The sequence below is a fragment of the Periophthalmus magnuspinnatus genome, chromosome 17 (genome assembly GCF_009829125.3).
Source record: "Periophthalmus magnuspinnatus isolate fPerMag1 chromosome 17, fPerMag1.2.pri, whole genome shotgun sequence".
NCBI classification, from domain to species: Eukaryota; Metazoa; Chordata; class Actinopteri; order Gobiiformes; family Gobiidae; genus Periophthalmus; species Periophthalmus magnuspinnatus.
In genome coordinates, this window is record NC_047142.1 from 18,555,940 (window position 1) to 18,569,788 (window position 13,849).

Below are 13,849 nucleotides of genomic sequence, written 5' to 3' on the forward strand. Positions count from 1 at the left end.
CAAGGTGGAACGAGTGTTTTCAATTTGAGAGAAGAACACAGTCTAAGCATGCAGGGTTTGTGTTAAACATGTGTGAATGAAACAAAACACAACTCCAGGTATGTTTTTGATGAGGAAACACCATTATAACATAGACCAGAAAATAGCGTAATATGGGACCACCGTTTTGGATGAAGAAATTTGACATTTTTTTGTTGTTGTATCAATGTTATGTCTTGACAGTGTTCAGGAAATGTATTTTCTTTACAAAATGACAAGATCAAATCACATTGTGATGGACCAGTATGAGGGAAAAAAAAAAAAAACATTCTTTTTTTTTTGTCTCACCCAGCCCTAATCTCTAGTTATCATCAAAATCAGCTCCAAGCCAAGTAGAAGGTGTAATAGAGTGCTTAGATTGTGTTACCCAGTCTATGTGGACATATAAACATATACATCTAGTTTTACAGGGCTGGTGACAGTACCTTCCAGCAGAATATACCTCCATGGACCCCCACAACATTGTTGCTGTACATTATACTGTGCTTCTTGTATTTTGAAAGTCACAACATCTATCACAGCTGTCAAGGGAGCGTGTAAAGAGGAGGGGATCTAAAGAGGTACATCACAACAAGGGACCACCTCTGAGCCCTGTGTCTCAAATGATTGTTGGTTGTAAAAAAGTACTGACTTAGATTTTTTTTCTTTTTTGTTAGCAAAGCGAGTCATTAGATTCTCACTCAGCGCTAAAAGGAAGACTATTATAAATATTCAGCTGCCCACCATTCAGTTTAGTGTCCTTATTTGGCACCATTACATTGCCAAAAACGTAAAAGTACAGATAAGGAATGAATGTAGTTTTCTGTATGCTTTTGAAGCAGATAGGCTTCTGAGTATGAAATGTATGAATAAAAAAAACAAACGATAAAAAATTTTTTTCTGACAAGCAAAGTTCACATTCGAATTGAGATTTGGCAAAAAGCCTGAAATTTAAAGTAATACAAGAATCACATGCATTTCAGAACATGTCTGTACAGATCTAAACCTCAGAGTTAGCAGGGTTTTTTTATGTAGAAAAAGACTTTGGTTGTTTGTGGGGGAAATTGTGATACTTAAGTAATTGCACACTTTTAGACTGGCTAATTTGCTTCCTTTCAAATTGCAGCCCTAGTTCCAAGTCTTAAATCCTTTTATTGGATACATGTATTTGGTAACTGATTGTAATGTCATCATGTACGTGCTTGTCATTGGTAAAGCTAATTTCATTAAAACCTAAAAATGTCTCTCGGGCTGTCCGGCAAGAGGATTAAGACCCTCCATGGACATTACTCCAGTATTTAGCCAGATCTCTTCTCTTTCAACCAACACATCTCTCTATAGACTGTCTGCATTTCATCCTCCTTCCTCCTACTCTCTCCTCTCTCCCCTGTCCATGCTGATTTGGTGATATCATCGGTGGGGCTTGCGTAATCTACCCAAAGGGACTATTTTCTTTTCTTACACAGATAAATCTTTTTTTTCTTTTTCTCCTCCTCCTGTACCCTGCGTCATGAGAGATGTTGTGTTTTTCCTGTGCAAACAAACAGTACGGACATGACAAGAAGCACATATTAACGTGATGAGATTAATCCCGGGGTTGGAGAGAGAGAAATAGGACGTGCAGTTTGCCTTTTATTTTTCCCTTGCTCGGTTGGAAGAGTAATGACAGGCTACAGTCTTACTCAACGCTTGGCAACTGTTCCCGCGGCATCAGGTTGTCTCTCCTCTAACCCCAGTCAAGTGCAATCAGACACATACTGTTTGATTCAGAAAATACACACGCAGAGCACTATAGTCTTGGTTAAAACTAGTAACTTTATAATATATATATATTTGCTGCTAGTAATTTGTACTTCTTTTTGATGTGCTAATGTCATTGTAAACCTCCCCCATTTTAAATTAAGTGAGCGAGGTTTGAAAATGGAAGATGTGCATTACATGAAATTAATTATGAAAACTATACACATTGCACATAGTGATACAAAAACTTCAAACTTGATTTTGATACTAAGAAGTACACTTGACACTCAATACCGATTCCAATGCCACGATGATAATGATGATAATGATGATAACTGATAGACAGTAGAATTTGTGATCTTCAACATTAAATCCTAGTACTTTCTTTTATATTACCGTGTGGCCTTACTGTCTGTCTGTGTAATCCCATCAGGTAAGTTCCATAGTGATCCATGGGTGCATACTAGCTTGTGTCTTGTTCTGATACAGCTCAAGAGCATTCTAAAGGTATTCAGGAAAGGTTTATTTCTGTTCTGTGAATGACATTTTTAGTGTTGATACCTGCTCAAATGAGTATCTAGTTTTGAGACTAGTTTTTGTATCAATTAGCGTCTGATTTTCCATACTTTTAACAACCCTACTTGTAAATGAAACACTGGTGGTAGATTATTGTGAAATTGTTGTATTTTGTCATCTCTTGGGAAGTTGTTAATATTTTCCTCTAACTCAAAAGAAAAACATCAGCGATAGTGTGAGTTCTTAATGTCTGCATATGGCACCGCAGTTCTAAACCCACAAAACATATTAATATCTTCAAATTACCCATGTCGACTTAATTATCTTGCAACTACTCAGCCCCCATTGTTCCGTCTCCTCTTCCCGTTATCTTCTATCTTTGTAAATGGCACATAGGCAGACAGCCATTGAATACTGGTAGATCGCATTACCTCAAATCTAGAGAAATGCTTTGTGTGCCCGGTTGTAGTCATGCTCTGCTCACACGTCAGTCTGCACTTGTCGAGAAAGATGAGCCACCTTACGCTTTTTGTTTTGCTGTGATGAACCTAAACAATGTGGGTTCACTTCGAAAATACACTGGAAAGACAGCTGCTCACTCTGCTACAAGCTCAGACAAGCGCTCGTCTACCTGCTCACCCAGAGATGGCACCGATCCAAGGTAAACGCAGGGGCTGCCGAGGTTCAAATTCATTGCTCAAGAGTCAGAAAGACAAAGATGGACAGATATTTCTTCACTCTTGTAAGATTGCCAAAATGAGACAACAAGACACGTACGCTTGTTTTTAAGCACTGATGAAAACTGAGATAATGTCAGCTTATGAGATTTTGTTTTCTTGTCACTGTTTATTTGACAGTTTTAAAGCCAGTGGTATTTTATATCAGTATTTAACTAAAATAGCTGTTATTATCGACTTTACACGTACAGTCTAGTCCAAAACAATTTCTTGTAAATTCCTAAGTGGCAACAATGTACCTCTGCTGTGTTTATACTGTTGACGATGTAGATTTGTAATATGTAATGTGTGTGTAAAATGTTTTAATACTTGTTCATATTAGAGTTGTCAAAATCAGATACTAATCGATACTAAATACTCATTTAAGCAAGTATGATACTAAAAAAGTCACATTCACAGGACAGAACTGAGCCATTTCTGAGTATTTTTAAAATGATCTTGAGCTGTATCAGAACAAGTATAAGACCACGTAGACTAGTAAATGCCCATGGAACACTATTGAACCCAGCTGGATGACTGAGGAATCATACAGATATAAGACCGCATGGTAATATAAATGAAAGCACTTATGCCTTAATGTTGAAAATCACATTCTATTTTCTTAAGGAGTGTTTTTACTTATTGTGGTATTGGAATCTGTGTTGAGTATTGAGTCTATTCCTTAGTATAGAACTCAAGTTTGACATTTTTATATTGTGAGAACATGTCAAAGTTGAATAGTTTCATAAGTAGCTTGGATACAATATACTGTTATGCAATGAAATGTTTTGTTGTTTGGAAAAATAACACAGCACAACCTCAAATGCACATCATCTTTTCATTCCCACTTTCAAAGGTTTTCGCTTCCTCCCCCAAGCTGTCGTAGGTGCTAATCCAATCCCCGGCTGCAACAGAAGCTAAATGAGATCATTGGCAGCAAATTTTATTCCGAATTTTCTGTCTGGCCCTCCAAAAATCTGTGAGTCAAGATCCCTCTGAACAGCTGTGCCACTTGGAGCGTGCTCACAGAAGCCTTATTGGACACACTGACATATAGACCTCATGCATATTCACTCTCTCTCCCCCCTTATCCAGGAGCAATGTCGTCAGCCAGGGACTATTTTTAGACTATTGTTTGGCGCGTAGCGATACATCAAGTTGGTATCAGCAGTGGCGTTATACGAGAAAACAGTGGGGCAGCACCGAGCTGACGCAGACTAATGATACTAGGCGCTAATAGTGCTAGCCTCGAGGTCTAAAGAGTGTGAATCCCATCAGACTGTAGCCATGTCCAATCTCGGACAATAAGAAAACATGTCCGACGAATAACACTGCATTCATATGTGAACAACTGCAAGGCTCTGTTATGGTAGTAGTAGTAATAGAGGAGCTAATATTAGAAGTATGTAATATGGCCTCAAGGTGGGGTTGAAAATATCCTACTAAATAAATGCTAGGCATCATTTGATTGCATTGCCAAAGACTGTAGATTCCCTTGTGGCTTAATAACATTTTTTGCAACTACATATTTACAAGTTTTACCAAAGCAACAATTATATGTGCAAGAAATATTTGTGGCTACCCATCACCAGCACAGTTTTTGTTACAAATTTGCCATCTGCTAAAACCAACCATCTCCAAAACACTATTAAAATGCCAATCCTTCTATTTTAAAACCATAGCTACTACACGTGATTTATGCTCTTCAATGAGTTGTCATCAGAATATATTAAGAAGCACTGAGACCAGAAGTCATTATAACACTAAGTCGATCTAGATTATAGGTTTTAGCAGAGCAGAAAAGGCCAAATAATAATGATGATTATTTCATTTCAGTATTTTTCCATTTATACAGTATTGGAGAAACTATGGAATAATGGCATATGGCGCTACTTATTCATATCTAATTGCATATTGTTGCCTTAAAGCGTGGAAATCAATACTTGTCAATGTTTTATATTTTGGCTGTGTACTACTCAGATTCAACACTTAAAGGCGCTGCACCAGAGCTAGTTCATTTTAAACGGGTTGCAGTAATTCAAAGTTATTCCTCACTTACCTTATGCATTCCGAGCATTCCAATTATTCTCCATAAGCACTTTTCAAAACTCTCAGAGATCAGAGCAGAGTTTTGCCCCACGGTAAAGCTAGCAAAAACGTACATGCTAACTCGCACTTCCTGATCACCGGAGAATAAAATGCTTCATAATGGAGTAGACTTATTTTGACCTCAAATGCTGCTTATACTATATATATAAATGTAATGGGGAAATGTTACGTATTTTTCTCAAATTCGCTAAAGTATGTGACTAAATTACTTTTTTCTCCTATTTCATTTTTACAACAACAACTTGTATTCATAAATAAATAATAAACGTTGCATCTCTATTTTATGATCCCACAAAAATTTTGCTGAGTAATCCAAAGCAATAGCAGTGTACTAGACTTGTCATTTAATTGTATCCACCTGTTTTAGAGTTGTATCTTTTCACAGCAGCTAAAGTTAAGTCTGGCTTTTAAAGTTGTGCGCACCCACGGGTGTCCATGTCTCTGTGTAACTGTGTCACGCTCTAAACTCTTTGTTGCCGCTTGTTCTCACGGCTTTTGAGGTCAGACCACTGAGACCTGTACACAGCCTCAGAGCCGGTCTAATTGTAGCCTGTATTGTGTGTGCCACTGTTTTGAATGGCTAAATTATGAAAACAATGTCAAAAGTCAAACTCCAGGGTGATTGTGTGGCGTAAGAAGGTGGTGAGAGAAATATGGCTGACTACTACCACTATTAGGCCTACTAGTACTAATAGCTTTGTCAAAAGTATCGAATATCAGATACTAATATATACTAAAAAGTAACATTGACAGGACAGAACCTTTCCTGAACAGCTTTTGAATGAGTGTAAGTTAGTATAAAACCACAAAGACTATTATACGCCCACGGACCACTATGGAACCCACTGGGATGACTGAGGATAAAAGAAAGCACTAAATTTTCAAACTTACGATACTAACTACTAATACTACAAATACTGCGATAATGCACATTCTTGTATTGTGTTTAAATTTGCATGGGCACTATATCCTAACCATTGCAACATGTTTAGAGTGACAAGGGGGGAGGAGGAGAAGAAGAGAGTGAAAGTGAGGAGAAGGTGATGAAAGAAATATGGCTGCTGTCCTCCCTAAACTTCCTCATAGTTTAACCTTAACTCCTCTTTGTTTGATTTGTTAGGTGAAGGGGCAGTTCTGCTCAAGTAGCTCCTTGGAAAGACTGAAGTTCATTCTAATTTACTATATATACTAGGTTTTCATTGGAGCCAAGTGTGAGTTGGTTGGTGTGATTGTTTAATCCAAAGGAACAAATGCTTTAAATGTGTGTACTTAGAGATGCAAGGGTTTTGTGGCTCACTGGGTTAATAATTTACCCCATAACTAAACCAAGTCTGGGCAGTAGATCTTATAGATGCATTGTGTAACTTTATTGATGAAGGGTAAGTAACCTCCTTGTCTCCATGGAGATATTACTGCCTTGTTTGATCTGTTCCACAGTATAGCATTAAGGATTTCTGTCTACTATTTATATAATTGTTTTTATTGCTCAAGAATATCTTGAAAAACATGCATTTTTCTTTGAGCAGGGTCCCCTCTCCAAAGATCTGACCTGTAGCTTGACCGTGTTGTGACACCTGCTTTTCTCGTTGGATATACAAGTTAAAAATGAACTCCTGTTGTACATTCTTTGCAAACCAATAAACCCTCCACCAGAAAAAATGACGCAGTGCATCTTTAGTAATTGCTCTCCCAAGTACTACTACAGCTACTACTACTGCTACTACTACTACTACTACTGTTAGGCCTACTACCACTACTACTGCTGTTACTGCTACTTCTACTACTACTATTGCTACTGCTACTCCACTAAAACAAATTCATTCTAGTTGAAAATATCCTGTATCGTGTTTATACGAGTATCTCTGGATCAGCCCTTTTTGCGGCACTGGGGCAGATGACCACAGAGAGAACAATGACTCATTACTGGCCTATAACATCTCTGCTTCCCTGACCTTGACTAGCCCTGTTCCCCTCGACCCGCCTCACTAAACGCCAGGTAAATGGCGCGTGACCCGCTGATGTATGAAATAAACTAGTTCGGCCCAGGAAAAGACATATTGGCTCTCACAACCTCATTTTTACACCCTGTCCGCTGCCACTTTCAGGCGCCAGGGCAATCTTTCATATTTGCATCTGCATTAACATTCGATGAGCATGTGAAATGCGAAGTTGGATTGAGAGTCCGGCCGTGTCTGAACTGTGTCAAACTGATGAGGTCTAACGGAGTGGAGTAGCAGAGTTGTATCGTTGACGGCTTCACTCAAAAGTCTTCCATTTTGATGTGCTAGCCTTGAGCAATACCATTAAAGACACAGTGTTTTAATTGGCCCTATCAGTTCCTCTGCATTCGTGAGCCCAGGGAGAGGCTTATCAGCAGAAGACTGGAAGAAGAATAATAATCCATATTTTGCTTGCAGGAACAAATCGCACTGAGATTCAATACAAACATGCCATTGAAGTCACTTATCACTGTGCAAACATACATGAGTCTGGGTTACTGCCTTTTATGGTTTAAAAAGTCAGAAGGATGTTAAAAGATGGGTTGATTTTTTCAATTAATTTATTTTTTTATTCATGACTGCAATGCTTAACTATTAAGGTCCACTATGTTGCTTTTCTGTGGGAATGTCCACCACCTGCTTGTCTCCATGGAGATGCCATTGATTTGCCTGGAATGTTCCACATGGCATTAAACTTCAATTAAGTTTATTTTTGTAAAGCTTAACAAGATCATTGATTTACCCAACATAAGTTTCTAAATATCTACAGGTCAACTTACAGGTCAGATGTGTGGAGAGGAGACTCTAATTACAGTAAGAATGTGTGTTTTTCAAGGTATTTTAGTAATAAAAGTACCTTTAAACTCCATGGAGACCCCCTACAAGAAAAACATGCACAATACACTTTTGAGATGATGAAAGTGTTGCCCTAACTTGCAGTGTTAAAACAGTGTGGCCAGATCTGCATGCAGGCAATCTAATTAAGAGGTAAATATGTGAACTACAACCCCCCTATATTTCACAAAGTGCACAGCATTTTCTCTAGTCTTGGATTCACTTTTCATACATTTCTTGACATAGAGACCCCTTGTAGCTAGAACTTATTATCTTGCAGTGATACATAATTCCCCTTGCTACCAACTAGCCAGTTCCAAACAAAATTTAAACTTCCATGTTAGGCAATAAGATGCCAATGAACTTACGGCTAGCGCAAAATTAGGTCACAGTGATTTGAAGTCAAAATTTTATCCAAAGACTGTAGATATTGGCATTGACACATTTTTGTTCCACCTGTATCTCCATACATAACACAGCTGTAGGTACAAGGCCGTGTAAAATAATTCATGAAAAGACTGTTAGACAAGGCACACTGGCTACATCCCTCACAAATTCTGCAGCATATGAAGCGAGCACAGAACAAACTTATCTCCAAATGTCTATGAGACCTGATAAGATTGTTCAAGGATATTATGTGAATGTCAAAACTAGGCTACTAGACTTTGTGCCTTTCTCCACCGGGGATGAATACATTGTCTTGTCCTTGGAGAGGAGGCAGTGCCGGACAGGTCTCTGGAAAGGAGGAATGTTATCTAATGGTAGCAGATCAAAAGCCCACATCATTACAAGAATCCCTCGCTGCCACAACTCCAATCCGTAAAAGGTTTCAAACCAGACACACGCCTTTTTTTTTTTTTTTTTAGTTCCCCCGCAACTCGTTTTTCAACACGTAGCGCTGAGAAGAATGTGATTTTTAGGGAAAGGTCAGATGAGAAATATGCTCCGATTTAGAGGAGATGAAGAATAGACTTGTAGAATAGGTTAAAGTATGTCAAACAGCCTTTTGTCGCAGTTTAAAGATGGTCTGAAGTTCTTTGGTAGTTCAAGGCAAAAACTGCATATTTTTTATTTATATCCTGCCTGTTCATGTCATGGTAATGGTAGTTGTATTAGTTTTGTAGTATTAGTAAACAACGAAGTTAAATCTGTCAACTGGACAAATCTTGTAGGAGTGAAGACGTTTCGCTGCTCATCCAAGCCGCTTCTTCAGTTCTTTGTAGTATTAGGTGTAATAGTTGTAGCAGTTGTAATTGTAAAAACTGCATAGGAATGAGGGTTGTCTAAAAAAAAAAAAAAAAACAACAACTAGTATTTACACTGCAGTCAAAGTAACACAAATAAGACACATTTTGACCTTTCCTGAATAGTGTTTATCTGTATCTAGTATAAGACCACAAGATAACAGTAATAGCTCCCATTGGGTACTGCAGTTTTCTAACACGGAAATCAGCTGATTTATTTCTTTTAAGTTGCTGTAGATCAACATTGCGATTTAAAATGTCCAAATTTTAACATTATGATCTACAGCATCATAGACTATAACTATATAGCCGACAAAAGCACAATATGTCTTCTTTAAAGAGTGTGTTAAATATGTTAGAATTACCTAGTATGAACCAGGCTTTAATGTATGCACTGTATGTATTAGCAGTAAAGGTAGGAGTAATTGTTAAGTACTGGTAGTGACATCATCTGCTTGTAGTTTAGTATTTAATTACCCCACCACGTTGTTTATTAATTGTTTGCCTACACAGTGTAAGCATACTGCAACAGGATTGGCTGTGGGATCCCAGGTTTGCCATGCTAGCCCCGTGTGTGCTAGCAGTAAACAAATTACCGCCTCATCGTTCAGAAAAAGGGCCTTTATTTGCTTGGCGCACATTCTCGTCCCCAGTGCAGAGGCAGAAAATGACTGCGACACAATGGCACTAATAAATATCTCCATAGCCGGGCGAGTGCGGACAACAAACCTGACTGGATAAACAGGGGCCAGATCTCATTGCACCTCTTCCCAAGCAAGATAAATCCTTGCGGCGCCCATATCGGAATGATTTAATACCAACCACTGCTCCTCCGACAACTTAATCCGGCCTGTACTTTGCGCTATTCAAATCAGCCACAATGACCAGAAGAAAATGTGTTGTGTAACCAGGAGCCTCCCACATTAGTTTTCAAGCTTGAAGAGGTTTTTTCTAATCAACAAGACTGGGATTGTCAAATAGTTTGTTCAATAGCCACTTTCATTTTATACACAATTTGAGACTTGTATCTATTATATACTTGTACAGGTATATGATGTTGATTAAAGGTCCCATATTACGCTAAATTGACTTTTGTGAGCTTAAAAGTTAGAATGTTACCTCCTCAAAAACATACCCAGAGTTTTGTTTCATTCTCACATTTTTGAGTAATGTTGGGCTGTCTACATCTCCAAAGCTCAAAATGCTCTGTTCCACCTTGTGATGTCATGCAATTAACACTTACCTTTTACCTTTAGCTCACTAGAGATGGACAATTGCAGCACGGAAATGATCCAAATGATTCTGGTGAAGGTGGATGTAGGTTAAAAATACAGCGAAGCACATGCTGTGTTACCACATGACATCATAAGGTAGAACAGAGTTTTTGTGTTAAAGAGAAGAACTCAGCCTAAATATGCGGGATTTGTGTGTTCAACATGTGTGAATTAAACAAACAACACTACACGTTTACTAGAATCAATTGGATGATTTAGCCCTGGAATTGCCCATCTCTACTGAACAAAAAGGTAAAAGGCAGCTGTTAACTTGAAAACTTCCGCTTCGTGACATCACAAGGTAGAACAGAGCATTTTAAGCTTTGGAGATGTAGACAGACTAATAAGAGGTTACTCAAACATGTGTGAATGAAACAAAACACAACATCTTCTAACATGGCTTAAAGCGTAATATAGGACCAACAATATTAACAATATTAGTTTTAGCTGTCCCCCATGTGTATTATATATTATTGGCTTATACAATGTTGTGGCATCATCTAAAACACATCATCAGGATAAACTAAATCAGTCAGGTGTTTGGTCACTTGAGCGTTCAGCCCCTTCCGCTCGGCAGTTGACAGTTGTTGTGGTTGAAAATGGCGGTTAAACGACTGGTTTGTTTTCGCTTGAAGGCGCGGCCCCTGTTTGTCATGCTGCAGGCTTCTACACAGGCTCTGTACAGCTGTGGACCACTGTACCCTCTCCTATTGTGCGTATCACAGATTTAATTCCTCCACCATCTGCTGGCTCCTCGTACATCATACAAGCCTGACATATACACAGTGTATCAGCCTGTGCCCTCTCTCCACAAGGATTCACACAATATGGCAGCACAAACTCACTCCTGACCACCCAGCGCATGTTTTTAATCTGTGCCTCCGTGTACACCTCTATTGAAAAAAGGGACAATGCATCCCCCGTGGCGTTTAATATAGTATGTTTACATGGAAGAGTTGTAAGTGCTGTGGAGACCGCTGCAGACCCCAAGGTGACTGTACTGTACTCGGAGTGAGAGAGCGGTCACTGTTAATGGCCTTTTATTTATTCTAATGTTTTAGTCTTAACGGTCCATCATGTAACTTTTCTGGTGGAGTGTCCATTACCTGTTTGTCTCCATGGAGATGTTATTGCTTTGCCTGGAATGGTTAAGGTTAAGATGCTCTTTATTGTCCCCACAGGGAATGTTCCACAGTATGACATTAAAGTTCTCCATCTTGTTATTCAATTACAGACATATTTATTGCCTGTAATAACAGCGGACAGTCTAACAGTAAGACTACCCGCTTTTCCACAGATCTGATCTGTAACTTGGCCTGGTCGCTAAATCAGTTTAATGCCATACAATGACATTTTCACAAAGACAGACCCTCCGCCAAAAACCTGTTTTAAGTTGAAAGTCTAACAAATGTAAAACAAAATAAGCACTACAGTGAGCAAGTCTGAGATGTCACTGTGTCTACGATTGCCTTTGTTTTGGATGTCCGTATGTATACTGTAAACAGACTTTCTGCAAGTTCTCACACGGCATATGTTAAAAGGAAGGGTGTCAGCTTACAATTTCAGTTGGAGCTATTATAATGCGAAATCCCCATACACATGTGAACATAGCTATACTCCACATATCAAACTGACAAACCAGTTAGAATAGCCTATAAAGTGATAACTGTTAGATTTAGATCTGAATGACATCCTAATCTTTCACATGAATCTCCTCTTAGCCACAGCCAGACTTTTCAAAGCTATTTAAAGAATGCTCCAGGAATCGAGACCAAACCGGTCCTTGTAAACATAATCATAAAAGTGGAAGCTGCCAGTGCTACTTTAGAAATATGACCTCCTCATTCGGAATTACCACTCGAATTGTTCCCAGATTGACAATGACCATGATTTTAGCCTGACACATGACTACATTCGTATTAGATTTTCGACATCTGGATGGAGTACATGTTGCTTTGAGGCAGTATTTTATCATCTGCACTTGTCCATCAATTACATTATGCATTTGGCAAGCTGTGTCTGTGATGTCTGGTATGTGTGCACTGTCACCATTCATCATGCTTATGGCCTAAAGGGATGCACTAAGGAGAGCAGGCAGCCACGGCAATGCTCATAAGATGAGGTCAAGTAGTTATAAAAACAAGAGGCACAATTAATTATGTGTACAAAGGGGCAGGTACAGTAGCTAAAATTTACAGATTTTTAAGTATTTTAGTAAAAGAAAAATGTGTCAGTGTAAATACACATAACTCAAGTGGAAGTAATCGTACCTTGTAATAATACCCAAGAGAAGCGTAAACCTAAGTAATTTGGTCATCTCAGTGATATGAAATCTCACAATACATATTAAGGGTGTATTCACATTTCACACACAATTACCACACCAAATCTGGGTCTAAACTGGGACTAAACTCAGAACTAAACAGAGACTAGGCTGAAACTAGAAAGGGACCAAACCAAATCTACATTAGGACCGAAACTAGGCCCAAACCAGGACCAAACCAGAGCTAAACCAGGACTAAACCTGGACTAGGCTGGGCAAGGCTAAGACTAGAACAGGAACAAATCAAACCTACATTAGGGCTGAAACTAGGCCCAAACCATGTCTAGATCAGAATTAAACCAGGACTAGACCAGGACTATACCCAGGACTAGGTCAAAGAAAGACAAACTTTCCAAAAACGTACTCAAGCAATATTGTTTACCATAACTATTAACTATATTTTTCAAGTAGAATGACCATGTCATGAGGAAACTACTGTTTTAACTAATAATAATAACTGCATTGATCCATTCTGTGGCAGACGATATAAGGGTATGCTTGTTTACACACAGGTGGTGAATTCCCTCTCATTTGTCATTACGGCACTTGGCTGTAGCTCCTCCATCTGCGGTCTGTCTTAATGAGTCAAAAGTGGGTTTACATTGGTCTAATTGATCCACTTTGAAAGATGTTAACACAATGTTGTAAGTCCATTTGTGCTGATCAAGAAAGCCAGTGATTTGGAGTTTGCATCAGTGTTTAGCAAATCAGAGACATTTTTAAAATAACAACGTGAGGATTGAATTTGTCTCATTAGTGTAGTCTGCCACAGTGATTCTGTAAATGCTTCAAATGAGCTTGTTCTGTTCCCTTTCGCTAACATTATATTTTATTTTGTAGGGTTTGTGTCTGTCTGTCTGTTGTTCACACATCCTTCAAGATTTATTTTCTTTTTGTAAAATAGATTGTACATTCAGTTGCAGTAGTGTGACTTCTACAATTTGTCAATATAACTTTGACAAAGAGTAAAGAACTTATATTGCCATTGCACAGTAGTTGGCTTCATAAAATCTATTAGAATTTCAGTCACACTTTGCTTTACTGTGACAACATGGTAATAGGATAGAAATACAGT

The 13,849-nt window shown here is 38.5% G+C and overlaps 1 protein-coding gene across 1 annotated transcript in view; it reads left to right on the forward strand.

Moving 5' to 3' along the window:
* The window catches only part of LOC117385047 (receptor-type tyrosine-protein phosphatase F), a 218,080-nt gene that overhangs the window by 58,351 nt on the left and 145,880 nt on the right, over positions 1–13,849 (forward strand). The window lies entirely within an intron of this gene.